Source organism: Panthera pardus, unplaced genomic scaffold, assembly GCF_024362965.1.
Source record: "Panthera pardus isolate Hobbes unplaced genomic scaffold, ASM2436296v1 HiC_scaffold_5, whole genome shotgun sequence".
In the NCBI taxonomy this organism is placed as follows: domain Eukaryota; kingdom Metazoa; phylum Chordata; class Mammalia; order Carnivora; family Felidae; genus Panthera; species Panthera pardus.
Genome location: NW_026526980.1, coordinates 1,134,866 through 1,148,872, shown reverse-complemented (window position 1 = coordinate 1,148,872; position 14,007 = coordinate 1,134,866). Strand labels below are relative to the sequence as shown.

Here is a 14,007-nt window from a genome sequence, read left to right as displayed (position 1 = left end):
AGTCCATGGTGCTCTGCCTTACAAAACAGTCACAGTCACGAAAGAAAAAATTCAAGGCGTACAGTAGTTTATGCAGACTACTCAACTTGCAGCAATGTTTTCAATTAGATTTAAAAAAAAGGCAACTTTTGTAGAATATGAACCTCCAAGGAGTTTTAAAGGGTATTTCATAAATGACTATTTCACATGGTCCAAGTAAGGAGTTCCTGATCCATGGTTGCTTTCTCACTTGTCAAACGAAGGTATTTATTAGAGCATTCAGGCTGTTTAGAAACTTGCACAACCACTTATAACCTATTAGTGAAACATCCAATTACACGCCTGGCCTCTTCATTAACTTCCCAGCCAAATACTTGGAGATCTGGGTTGTGTTAACCCTGCAACTCCTATTACCTGCTCTATCCCACATGGAAGGTAGAGCTGACCTATGTGATTATTATAGGTAATTATTGATGATGGTCATTAAATATTCAGTATGTGATCTGAAGAAAGGTAAATGACTAACGGATACTATCTCATTCAAAGGAACCTTATGAAGTGGGTACTAATGTCATACCCATTTCACAGATAAGGCAATCGAGTTTTAAAGCAGTTAGCTTAACTCACCGAAGTTCCGACAGCTAATGCCCTGATCATTTGGTTCCAGAGCAACAGCTTTTGAGTACAATTTTACACATCCATGAACTACTTTGGACTAGGAGTCAAACTCTCTATTTCTATAGCCAACAGCAGGCTGAACATCTGTTATAATGGAAATTTAATAACATCCCAGTGAAAACTCAATGCCTCATAGCACTGACATGGCCTCACAGCTATTTCTACAAAAATCATTCTTGTCCAATATATCTAGATGGTTTTGATGTAAATATGTTTGTCTTTTGCTTGGCTTACCTAAACTGTAGTGAGGTATACTAATTAACTGATACTTTCATAAAAATTGTTTACCAGAACCCAACTTTTGAATTTATGTCTATGAGATTAGCAACAAGAATACTGGCCCCTATACATGTTCAGAAGTCTGTACGCTAATCACTTACAAAGCCATATTATGTTACTAAGAATTAAATTATTTAAAAATTCACTGTGGTGTCATTAGCATTCAGTCTCCCAGGAGCTTGCATATTAAAAAGAAAGAGGAGGAGGAGGAAGAAAAGAAAGGAACAACACAGAGAAAAAAAGGAGAGAAAGGGAAAAAAAATACGAAGAAGAGAGTCTGCAACCAGATTAAAATTTTCCCCTAAAATTGGTTTGTGCTACATGACAACCCCTCACTCTTCTAAAAATCATACATCTTCTTTTACACTATGTCTGTAATCAAAACATCCTTAAAACCACAACATTAAGTTAGCCTGATAGACTAAAGACTGGGAAGGTTTCTTCAGAGTTGTTACAGACTATTGGGTAAATTCACATTTGGTACACATTCTAATTTTGAAAAACATGTTATTTACTTACTAGACTGTAACAGTTCTGCTGAACAGTTATAGACTACCAGGTAAATATGTATTTTGGAATGGATGCATACTAATTCTAAAACATGGATCATTTACCCACTAGAGTGTAACATTCTAGTCTGCCATGTATAGCCCCTCCCCCATGAATCATTACCCTGGCGAACCATAGGGATATTTTCCAGTCATTTGCTTGGGCATGAGGCATGTTCATTTTAAGGAGGAAAGTCTCCCAAACTAGCATCAGATTTCTTTTTGATAGAAATATCAAAGTTCATATATTGCAAATTAAAACAGGACTAATTAAGAACAGTTGCATATAGCAACAATTAGGTGGATAATTAAACCTTTGGTTGGGGGTTATTGAAGTAGTCATTAAATGGATGGATAAAATTAGATGCTGAGCTTGAAATCTGCACATAAGCTGTCTACAATACCTGCCTCTGAGGGATGGACTCCAATTACATCATCTTGATGTGCCTTGTACTCATTTTATTCTTTCACATTAAATATTTATTGGACAACAATGTGCCAAGCACTGGGCTTGATCCTGGGGTTTCGGTGAACAGCAAAACAGATACCACTCCAGCCTTCCTGGAGCCTATGGTCTATGACTACAAACTGTATTAAGGCCATTAGAATATATTTTCAATGTAGAAGCCCAAATTCTCTGTTTAAAATATAAATCAAGTCTTTATTTTACTCCAGTAAAAGTCACAGTCTCTAATTACTTACAAGTCCTACATGATATTTGCCCCCATCCCACAACTCAACGCCTTCCCTCCCTAATATTTTCTGCTCCAGTCTCCCTGACCCTCTTGTTGTTCACTGAAACCAGGGGTACACTCAAGCCTTAGGGTTTTTTTTGTTTTGACTGTTTGTTCTGCCTGAAATGTTCTTTCATCAAACAACTACGGAGCTCACTCCTTCACCTTCTAGTCTTTGCTAAAATGTCACCTTTACAATGAGGCCCATCCTGATTCCCCTCCCCCTTCATTTAAAACTTTGATTCTTCCACTCCTATTCTCTGTTTCTTCCTATCCTTTTCCCTTTTTCCTTTTACCATAATACTTGTCACCTTCTACAATGACTTTCTTATTTATATGCACTTTTCATGGTCTTTGTGCCCCACTAGAATGTAGGCTCCATGAGGGCTTGAACATGTGATGGGTCCCTCATGTGAAGATGAATGCCTGGTACACAGAAGGTGCTCAAAATACACACACACAAACACACACATACATACATACATACATATATACACACATACAGATATACATACACATATACAAATATATGCATATATAAGAGTAGAAGAAACATATAAATTGCTATGAGATCACACGCAAATCAATTTTCATCTACCCTAGGGAGCTGGAGTTGGGGTAAGGTGGGAATTCCAGGAAAGGTTTAACCAGGAGAAGTGGCACTTTTGAGCTGAAATTGAAATGAGAAGTAAGAAGTAAATGAGAGGGGCAGAAGGAACAGAACGTGCCCAATGCCCCAATCGGGAAAAGCTTGATGTGTTCGCAACGTGGCTGTAGCACATGAGCTAGTGGGCTTGAAGATTTAATAGAAAGGGGAAACCATGTTCTGTTCACTGAAGCCTGTTCTTCACCTAGGAGAGGGAAACAGAGAAAGAATGAATGAAGAATGAATATACCATGGCTTTGGCATTTTGTTTTCATTTGTTTTGTTTAATTAGCCATTTTGGGTTATAAGGCACAATTTTCCTAGACATTGACAGGACAGCTGCACGTTCCCAGGACAAACGCCGAAAGCCCTGTGTCAATTTGCAGGCCAAACTTTTGAAGGTCACGATGAAGTTCTGAAGGAAACAGCTGATTTCCCGGAGTCCTCCTAACATGGCAGGCGACTCAAATTACAGAATTCAAGAAGCTTCCCGTTTCCTGAACAAGAAGTCCATGTTACCTAGAAAGTGCATAGTTGTGGACAAACTCTCCTCCTCTTCCTTAAAAGAGAAGATGATACTGCAATTACCTCAGTGAGGAGACCAGAGGCAGCAGCACAAGGCCCTTTTCTTTCTCAATTTGCTGCCTCTCCTTGCATTCCAACCACGGGAGGTGGGGACCAGACACATGAAGTCCTTTCACCCAACACTAACCCAACACACCTGTACATTCTCCACCTCTATCACATGCTCCCCAGCCCTCCTGGCAGAAGGCATGTTTTGAAAGATTTGTAAAGCACGCATTTGGAGTACATAATAACTTAATATTAATTCAAATGACTAATACTTAGAGCATAAAAAAAAGAGAGAAAAAAGGCTCCAATTGTGGAAAATATATCTCAATTGTCCTAGAAAATGTCTCACAGTGACAGCAATGTATCCCATGAGCAGAAATAAGGTTGTTTCAGCCAGGAATTTAATTAAGATGAGTCGGTCATGCCATGAGCAGTACACGGCCAAGGAAGCATTAGTGAGGTATTTACCACACGGATGTGGAGAACACACAATATTAAAATGCCCAATAAATTAGCCTACAAATCTACTTAGCTCTACATTTGTCCTGCATCACCAAATAAAACATTGCCTTGAAATGGAACCGTCTGAGATTTTTCACACCAAATCAATTTACACCGAATAAGGAAAATGCTTATGCAACTCCTGGGCTGCTGTTTGCAATGAGATGCTTGGTAGAAGAGAAACTTTTCTCCTTCTCTATTTCATCAGACACAGAATGGGAATTAATCAGCGATACCTAACTACCCTTTCAAAAGGACTCCAGCAACATCCCCAGAAACACTTTGTTTCTTTCAACATTCCTGAACAACAGTCACCAACTTTTAATAATTCCCTATATTACTGGAGACTGTGTAAAAGGATTTTAAATCACAAGATTGATGACAATGTAATAAATTAGAAAAAACTGTGGCTGTTACTGTGAAATCTTAGTGCCCCAGTGTGGTTCACATCTCAATTTCTTGATGTGATACAATTTGAGTATAATTATTAACAATTATTATCAAAGCATTCATAAGCTTTTCCCCCCACTGTGAAAGCAAAGACTCTTTTTTATATCCTATTTTTAATCTTAATTCATGGGTGTCACACATCACCCACAAAAGAAGGGCATGGTGATTCCAAAATGTCTGTTTTGACAGATTGCTCTTTCCCACTTCTTTTATATTATAAATATTTAATACATGATTCAACAATGAATGACAAAATCTAGCTCTGTGATCATCCACTTAAGTGAAATCTTCCCTACTCTTCCTCCTCCTCAAAAGACAGTCAGCCCGTCTTGACACAGGAGCAAGGAGGGGTCAAAATACAACACCTGCATGAATATAAGCCCCGATGGACCCAAGTCCTAAGAAATTTCCCATTAATTCATTTTCTGCCACTTTTTCTTTTAAATGCAAATTTCGAGGAAAAGACCACTGCAATATATGTAATTGTCTATATTGTGCAATTATAACAAAACAATTCTGTGATGGTACCATGTCATCATTTAAATGCATGCCATCTTATCTCTCCCTATATATTAATCTAAAATGGAATCAGGAAAGTGACAAGAACATCTCATAATGGAACACCCAGTGAATGGCTGATTTGCCTTTCATTGTCCGCAAGCCTTAATGTGCTGTGGACTTCCTGGGAACAAATGAGACCTCGGCAGCGACATGTTTTCATTTTATCACATTTATTTAAGATGACCGAGGACAGTGCCCAATATTTATTCACCACGTTCAACATTTGCCATCATCAGAATAAAAGGCGAGACGGCACAGTTTGAACAACATCTGGTAATTCCAAAGAGATAGTGTCACTTGAAGAACAAATGAACCTTTAGTTAATAAAATCTCCCCCTGACTGACAAAGATGGCTTTTTGTACACATGCAGGATCCACGATAAGCAGATAGAGAAATGCAGATAAGGAGCACCCGATTCCTACAAAGGGAAGTCAATGTGCCCATGTTTAAATAAAGACAGGGTTTATTACTGGTCTTTTATGAATCATGATAAATTAAATGTCCTGAGTTCTGGAGGGATAAAAGATTTAAATTATACTTCTGAAAGCCATGGGAAGTTTCACTACCCTCAAAATGCGCTAAAGCCTCAAAGTAAGAATATTATTGCCAGGACCAAAAAGTAGCTGGTTTCAATGAAGAAGCCTTTCATCCAGTAATGCCTGAGTTAATAGAGTGGATTATATACTGAATATCTATGACCCCAAACCTTTATGCAGCCAATATGTAACATGAACCTACTAAGAATTAGACACTGCTCTAGGCACTTGGAAGAGGCAAGTGTCTAATGTGAATGTAAATATACCCACGTGTCTAGTCTATGCAACTACAGATACATATGCACACACACACACACTCTAGATGGGGTGATGTCCTTCAATATGTGAAGAATGGGGCTTTGGCCTATCATTGAGTCATAGTCCATATTTTATACCATATTTCATTCCATTATCATACCACTTGTATCGATGGGTTATAACTAATTATGCCCCACAGACAGGATTTCAGTGAGAGAAAATTAATTCAAGAGAAGCCTTTTACACACATGGATCTTGGCTGATATGCAATGAAGAGAACATCCTCTGATCCCCAGGGACTCTAAATTTTCAAAAAGTATTTATGGTAGAAATGACAGGACGATCATAATAAGTGGACCTCCTAAAGAAGGTAAATATATTGTATCACAGCTCTCTTGATACTATCATGAGAAGGTTAAGTCTATGAAAACTCTTGAGGGCTGTAAAAAGTCATGCAGACACAGAGATTATTCTTAAAGTTTAGAGCCAAAGTGAGTGGTCCTTGGCACAGCAAAGTACCTGGCATAAGGGGGGCAGTGTGGAAGTTTAGAGGCATTGGCTTTGATCCATTCTTCCTTCTTCCCGAACAGTTTGTTCCTCGTGGTACCTGCCTTAGATTCAGATCTTATTCAAACCCAAGTTATTATTTTTTTTAAAACTGATAACCACTACAGTTGTTATTTTTGAGGTCATTACTAGACATAAAGAGGGTAAGGTGCGGGGAGGATGGCACATATTTTTTCCCTTCTCCCTACAGTTCCATGTGAAAGAACTCCCTCAGGGTAATATTCCAGGTCTTTCCATAATTCCTCATTCTTCCACCCCTAAGAAGGAATGGTTTATTTGACTGGTTACTCTGGGGGGAAAAAAAAACTAGGCACGCTCAATTCAGTCTCCTTAGCTCTTTTTTCAATTCCCCAGTGGGCAGAAAGGGTACACTCTGGTCCTCTTTCTCAGCCATAAGACTAGGGAGTATGCAGAGAAGCTGTGAAAAGGGAGAAAACACAGGAAGGGGCTCTAGGGGCCTACTCTGTCAACGACTGATAGATAAGTCTCAACAAATTTGGAGACCATAAGGAAACTCATTTGGTCATACATTTTAATTTTAGATTTCATTAATAAAATGTATTTCATTTATTTCATTAATAAAAACACTTTGTTATTGCTGTTTTAAAAATAATAGCTTCATTGAGATATATTCGCACACCATAAAATTCACCTATTCAAAGTGAACAATTCAATAATTTTTAGTATGTTCACAGACTTGTGCAATTATCATCACAATTTAATTTGAGAACATTTTTTTTATCACCCCACAAGGAAGCCCCTATAGCATGCGCTCACTTCCTATCACTCTCTCCCTCCCAGCCCCTGGCACTAATCTACCTTCTTTCCACCTCTGTAGATTGACCTACTGTGGACATTTCATATGAATATGATCAGAACCTTGGAAATATCAGGCTAAGTGAAAGAAGTTTGTTTATTTCCTTTTTCCTCTCTGCTGTGCTACTTTCTCAGTTCTTACTCCATCCAGGAATAAGAGGATTTTATTTTTTGAGCTCCTAGAGCTACCACATATGCTCTGTTTTACCAAAATCAAATCACTTCTTTAACACTTCATAATTTTAATTTTGCCCAGATATTAAACTGCTATATTAAGGTCAGCATCCACTCATCCACTTATTCATGTATTCATACTTTCTTTTTTTTTTTTTTTAATGTTTATTTATTTTTGAGACAGAGGGAGACAGAGCGTAAGTAGGAGAGGGGCAGAGACAGAGGGAGACACAGAATCCGAAACAGGCTCCAGGCTCTGAGCTGTCAGCACAGAGCCCAATGCGGGGCATGAACCCACACACCATGAGATCATGACCTGAGCCAAAGTCGGACACTTAACCGACTGAGCCACCCAGGTGCCCCATCATCTATTCATACTTTCAAAGCACATGTATTGATCCCTAAAATGGCTACCACACCCTGAAGCTCCTAAAATGAATATAATCTGGTACCTGCTCTCAGGGAGTTCACACTTAATTATTGAGAATGATTTAGGTACAAAATTTCATAAAATACAGAAAAGAGATCCACTGGAATGTAAGTCTAAGAATTCTCATTAATCCTCAGATGCATTACAGTACTCGGCACTGTCCACAGTTGCTGTTTCCATGCAATCTCTCTACCTTTTATGAAAATGTCCTGACCCGGTTCACTTGCTACCTTCCTGACAATCTTCTTAGTGTCTTTCTCTCTTCTTCCATTCACTCAAGCGATCCTTTCTTAAGGTAAATCCTTATTTGTTTTTCTTTTCAATCCGCCTTTCCTTGGAGACATTATCCGTTCCTACTACCTCCACAGCAACTTGTGAGTAGCATAAAGATAAGTAACACACGATATGGGACTTAGCCCTTGAGCTGAGACTTGAAGGACACAGTGGGTTTGCGGTGGTGGGTGTAAGGTATATGTGCATATATGGAAGGACGTACATGGCATCAATTTCTACCAGGTAGCTCTGTCTTTCCTTTCGTGCCGATATCAATTAGTTAACTTATCTCAAAATGAGCAAAAATTACTTCTCCTATCCACACTTGATATATGTTCACAAAATAGTCCTGTCAACTCCACACATTATTCCCAGCAGTTGTCGCCTATGCCTGCACATCACAATCTTTATTTCAACCAAAGAGCCGCTGTCAGCTCTAAATCTGTGGCTTCACAGAAACTATTGATTTATGGCAATGACCCTTCTTGCCTGTGCACATCTCAAATCCACAGAGCGAGGGGAGCCCCGGAAATATTTATTCAGACAGATAAAATCCTCCCTATTTAACAGAACTGACTTCTATGACCACTGGGCACATCTTGTTACCTAGGGACATTTCCAAAGGATTACACAGCAAGGCTTTGGCTGTGACTGTAAGTCACTGCCACTAAATTGTCAAAATAAATAACAGTAAAAATCAACCCTCAGAGAACGTGGGGGTAGCTGATGCTTTTTCTTTAAAAAAAAAAAAAAAAAGAAATCTTTGCAGACACCGCCACCCCAGAACCGCAGGCACGGCAAAGCCATGGTCAACTCCACCGTGTTTTTTGACATTGCTGAGGACGGTGAACCCTTAGGCCATGTCTCCTTTGAGCTGTTTGCAGACAAAGTTCCAAAAACAGCAGAGAACTTTCATGCTCTGAGCACTGGGGAGAACAGAAATGGTTACAAAGTTTCCTGCTTTCACAGGATTATTCCAGGATTTATGTGCCAGGGTGGTGACTTCACATGACATAATGGCACTGGCAGCAAGTCCATCTATAGGGAGAAATTTGATGATGAGAATTTCATCCTGAAGTATATATGTCCTGGCATCCTGTCCATGGAAAATGCCGGACCCAAGACAAACGGTTCCCAGTTTTTCATCTGCACTGTCAAAACTGAGTGGTTGGATGGCAAGCACATCGTGTTTGGCAAGGTGAAGGAGGGCATGGACACCGTGAAAGCCATGGAGCACTTTGGGTCCAAGAATGGCAAGACCAGCAAGAAGATGACCACTGCTGAGTGTGGACAAACCTAATAAATCTGACTTGTGTTTTATCTTAACTACCAGATCATTCCTTCTGTAGCTCGGGAGAGCACCCCCTTTGGATCAAAATCTCCTGTAATCTTTGTGCTCCTGTTGCAGTTCCATGGGTCCCTTTCAAGTCTAGCTGGATTGCAAAGTGAAGTTTATGATAATGAAACAAAAGCTGAACAAACAGCATACTAATAATTCCTTATTTTTAATTGGAAAAAGAGTCCAACAGAGATAGAAAAAATATGTATCAACTAACAACATATTACTTATTTTGTCATATTTTGTATAGCATAAAACAGAATATAGCACTAGACATACTTTATAATACATAAATATATTAATAATATAACATATCTAAATATACTCTATATTAGCCTATATTAAATATATTACATATGCTATAACTACACAGTTTTGTGTGTATATGTATTCTATATACATTGTAAGTAAAAAAAAAGTATATACACATATATGAACATATACCATATAACTAAATTTTTGTGACAAGGGGAACAAAAACATTTGATTTCTTCTCTTTTCTAAGGGCTAAAAATTTAGAAGGTAAAAGAATCACTCATCAAACCTCAAAATTCTTCAAGAGTTCTTGTTTATCATAGTCATCAATGGATACAACACTGGGACAATGACTATTATTTAATCAGTAATTACCATATACCAGACAATCTTCTGACTATTTTGCAGGTAGTATCTCCTTCAATCAGGGAAAAGCTAACAAAAATGGATTTAAAAATTCACTTTAAAATGTATTAATCCATTAAAATTTATTTTTGAAATCCATTAAAAATCCATTGTCAATAATTGTTTCCATTTTGGAGATAGCATTACTAAGTTTCAGATAAATGAATAAACTAGCCCAAGGTTTCAGCCATGGCAGACTAGATCTGTCGGAGCCCAGATGCTGGGCTATTATCTGTTGCTCTGAATGTCTCCTTGATATTAATTGTAGAGTTTTCCTTTTACAGTAAAAGGGCTCCTCTCCTTTAAACACTGTCACCATTTTCATCACTGGTCTAATCCAACTTAAAGTAAGATTTTCAAAGGAACCAAACTGATTGAATGTGTTCTACCTTTTCCAAACACTGGAATAGCTTGGCCATAACATGAACCCCACTGCGCCAACAAGAAGTGGTGAGTAATAAAGTGACTTCTAAAGCACAATCAATGGTACCAAGCAGAAATGGCATGGGTATTTTTCCTTGCCTCCCTTGGTTGAATTGATGGATACTCCAAATTGACTAGAAAGTGGAAATGACTGGAAAAGGAGAAGAAAACCCTTTTGAAGTCCAGAAGACACACACTTCCCCGGTCTTTTAAGGATTAGATAGGATTCTGAAGGACATTAAGCTAAAAGCTTCTCCCCTTCCAAAATGGCCAAAGAACTGAGAGAGAAGAATTATCTTGGCAGAATATGAGACCTAATACCATTGATAATCATAGCAGCACTGAAATCCAGGTTGGCTAAGGACCATTTCAGCCACATATAACTACTGCCTTATTAGCAATCATCAAAAATTGATAAATTGTTCATTTTGCTTCTAATCTGCAGATGATCTTATAGACAGATTAATTATGCATTGCCAGGCAAGTCTTAAAGAATCGTATGCTGTAAGTGTTCATAATATTAAACAACTCTTCTTCAGATTATGTCAAAATTTATATTTTGAGTATGATCATTTGATTAATGTCTGTTCCATCAGCTTGTAGGCCTCATGAGTCAATAAGTAATAGCCGTTGCTTGATGAACACTCACTATGTGTTGGACATTATACAAGTAGTAGCTCCTTTAATCCTTACAATAGCTCCGTGAAGTAGCTATCTGCCCCCATTTTATAGATAAGACAATTTAAGTGTACAGTTATTTGTTTGTTTTCCAATGTTTTTTTAAATGCTTATTTAGAGAGAGAGAGAGAGAGAGAATATGAATAAGCAGGGGAGGTCAGAGAGAGAGGGAGAGAGAGAATCCTAAGATTCTGTGCTCTCAGCATAGAGCCCAACCTGGGGTTCAAACCCACAAACCGTGAAATCATGACCTGAGATGAAATCAAGAGTTGGATGCTTAACTGATTGAGCCACCCAGGTGGTCCTAAGTATAGGGTTGTTAAATAGATAGTCTGAAATCCCACAGAGAGTAATCCCACAGAAAGCCACAGACTGGACCCCAGGCAATCAACTTCCAAGCATGAGGGCAAGAGCTATGTATATTTATCATCACATATCCCCAGAACATACTAGGTACTCTATAAAATTTGATGAATGAATGAAAAGGAGTTTTTTTCTGGTTTGGGCCATATCTACATGGACATGCAAAAAGGACCCTTGATTTGTGTTAATCATAGAGAGATGAACTTGTCCTCCTATAACTTAGAACTCAGAGCAATTACCATGTAAAATGAGGCCAGGTGAGGCAAATTCCCATGGGCCCCTCAACAAAAACAACCTTCCCCTACTTCTCTTACAGCAGTGGGCTGTCCTCCTGTATTCCTCCAAATGATTACTTAATGCCCACTTTCACATGCCCATAGTAAAACACAGCTAAACCCAAATGCTAATGGAGTGGCCCAAGTGCTTACTTCCTCAATTAGTCTTGTCCAGAAAAATTCACCAGAATTATATCCCTATGTGGAACCAGGCACTGTGCTACCAATCATGGAAGTTATTAAAAGGAAACTACAAAATGGTACCCTGTTTCCAAAGAAAGAAATGGATTCTTAAGAAATAAAATTAAAACTTGAACATTCTAGGTATTATAAGAAAGATACAAGTTCCAATGGGAACATAGAGGAAGAGGAAATTGGCTTGGGCCCTTGCTAGGAAAAAAAAATCATGAGGAAACAGTCAGAGATGGGTTGGGTGGGGGATGGCAAGGGAAGAGGGGATCCAGGCAGGACAAAGAGAACAGTTTTAGTGTGGAAACATTTCAGAAAAGTATTTTAGGTTGAGTCATTTAGTATACACTAGACTTTTACGGTGGGCTTGAAACTGTCACCTCTATTAGGGCAATGTTCAGGAAGTGCCAGAAAATCTACTCTCCCATGAAAAGCAGATAAAACTTGGCAAGCAGAGCAAACAACTGGGCAACACTTGGCTGACTGCAAAAGAGTGAATGAGAGGGTCCCTTTATTTAACTTTGTTTTATTGTCTGATCTACCCCAAATCCTTTACTTTGGGGAACCATCTTTATCCTACTTTATATTTACTTATATAGTTTAGGTGGTGCTCTACATCCCACCACCACCCCCTGCCTCATCCCTATGGAATGAGACTTAAGACCAATCAATCAGAAGATCCCAGTCTTGGGGTGCCTCGGTGGCTCAGTTGGTTAAGCGTCCGACTTCAGCTCAGGTCATGATCTCACAGTTCGTAGATTTGAGCCCTGCACCAGGCTCTGTGCTGGCAGCTCGGATCCTGGAGCCTGCTTCAGATTCTGTGTCTCCCTCTCTCTCTGCTCCTCCCCTGCTCATGCGCGTGTGCGCTCTCTCTCTCTCTCTCTCCTTCAAAAATAAATAAAAACATTAAAAAATTTAAAAAAAAAATAAGATCCCAGTCTTATAGTTCAGGGATTTGCTCAGTAGCAGGCATATGATTCAAATTGGCCAATCAGAGCCTTCCCTAGGATTTTTGAGGTATCCTCCAAAAGGTGATAACTTCTCAGAGGACGCATATAGTAGAAGCCCAGTGAACCCTGATATAAGATGGCAAGCAGATCTAAGAGAGAATTAGAGTCCTTGTGACATCATTAAAGCTTGAGACTCAGCCACACCTGAAGCCTACCTTTTGTGTTGCCTAGTTCCATAACCCACACTTTAAGTTTTCTTAAATATATTTGATGTGCATGTGTGTGTCTTTATTTTTTTCATGTGAAAGTGGAGGAATCCTGATGAAATCAGTGCCTAAATATCCTGTAACATAACATTATAATTCTGAGCTGGTTGTAGCTCTCCTTCTCATAATAAAACCTAGTGAGCTTAAAGAGATGTGATACACTTCCCCAGTTTCTTTGTTATTAAGAACCCCTTTGGAATCCTCATCTCTGTTAACACCACACTGTTTTCTAAACTGCCAGAATGATTCAGATAGTCTCAGACACCAAAGCTTGCTTGACAGTTGTTGCCATCTAGCAAAATCAAACAAAAACCCCAAAAACCAAAAAACAAAACCAAAAATAAAACAAACTAAAAAAAAATCTCCAAAAAACAAGAAACAGTTATGAAACTGAAGGAGATTATAAAGTATTGCAGGACCCAAGACTAACAATGTTCAAGGAATGTCAGTCAACTGATATATTAAACTGGATTAAATGTAAACCACTCTTCACTGTGTAAAATATGTATATCCTTTATAGAATGTTAATAGTAGGTCCTCGTACTTCTACACCAATGAATATTCTGATTGAGCATATTAATAAGCTAATAGATAATAAGACCTGTGATTAAAGACACCATCCTGTCTCTATACATTGTGATAGCTCTCCTCTTTATTTCCCAGCTAAGGGTCCACCAGAGCCTGACATACAAAAATAGGCTGGGGTTTAATCAGCATCCTAACAGTGAGAAACCCTGTGAATTAAATACCATTCCCTTCCAGAGTTCAAAGAAGTCACATTTTAAGGCCAAGGTTTAGATGCAAATATGAGAGATGTGATCCTGAGGAAAAAAAAATCAAACATGACCAGGAAGGACCCC

At 38.6% G+C, this 14,007-nt stretch overlaps 1 protein-coding gene and 1 pseudogene across 25 annotated transcripts in view; one reads left to right on the top strand and one right to left on the bottom strand.

Moving 5' to 3' along the window:
* The window catches only part of RBFOX1 (RNA binding fox-1 homolog 1), a 2,061,409-nt gene that overhangs the window by 1,004,353 nt on the left and 1,043,049 nt on the right, over positions 1 to 14,007 (bottom strand). The gene's annotated exons all lie outside the window — the stretch shown is intronic.
* Positions 8,810 to 9,362, top strand: LOC128774872 (peptidyl-prolyl cis-trans isomerase A-like; annotated as a pseudogene).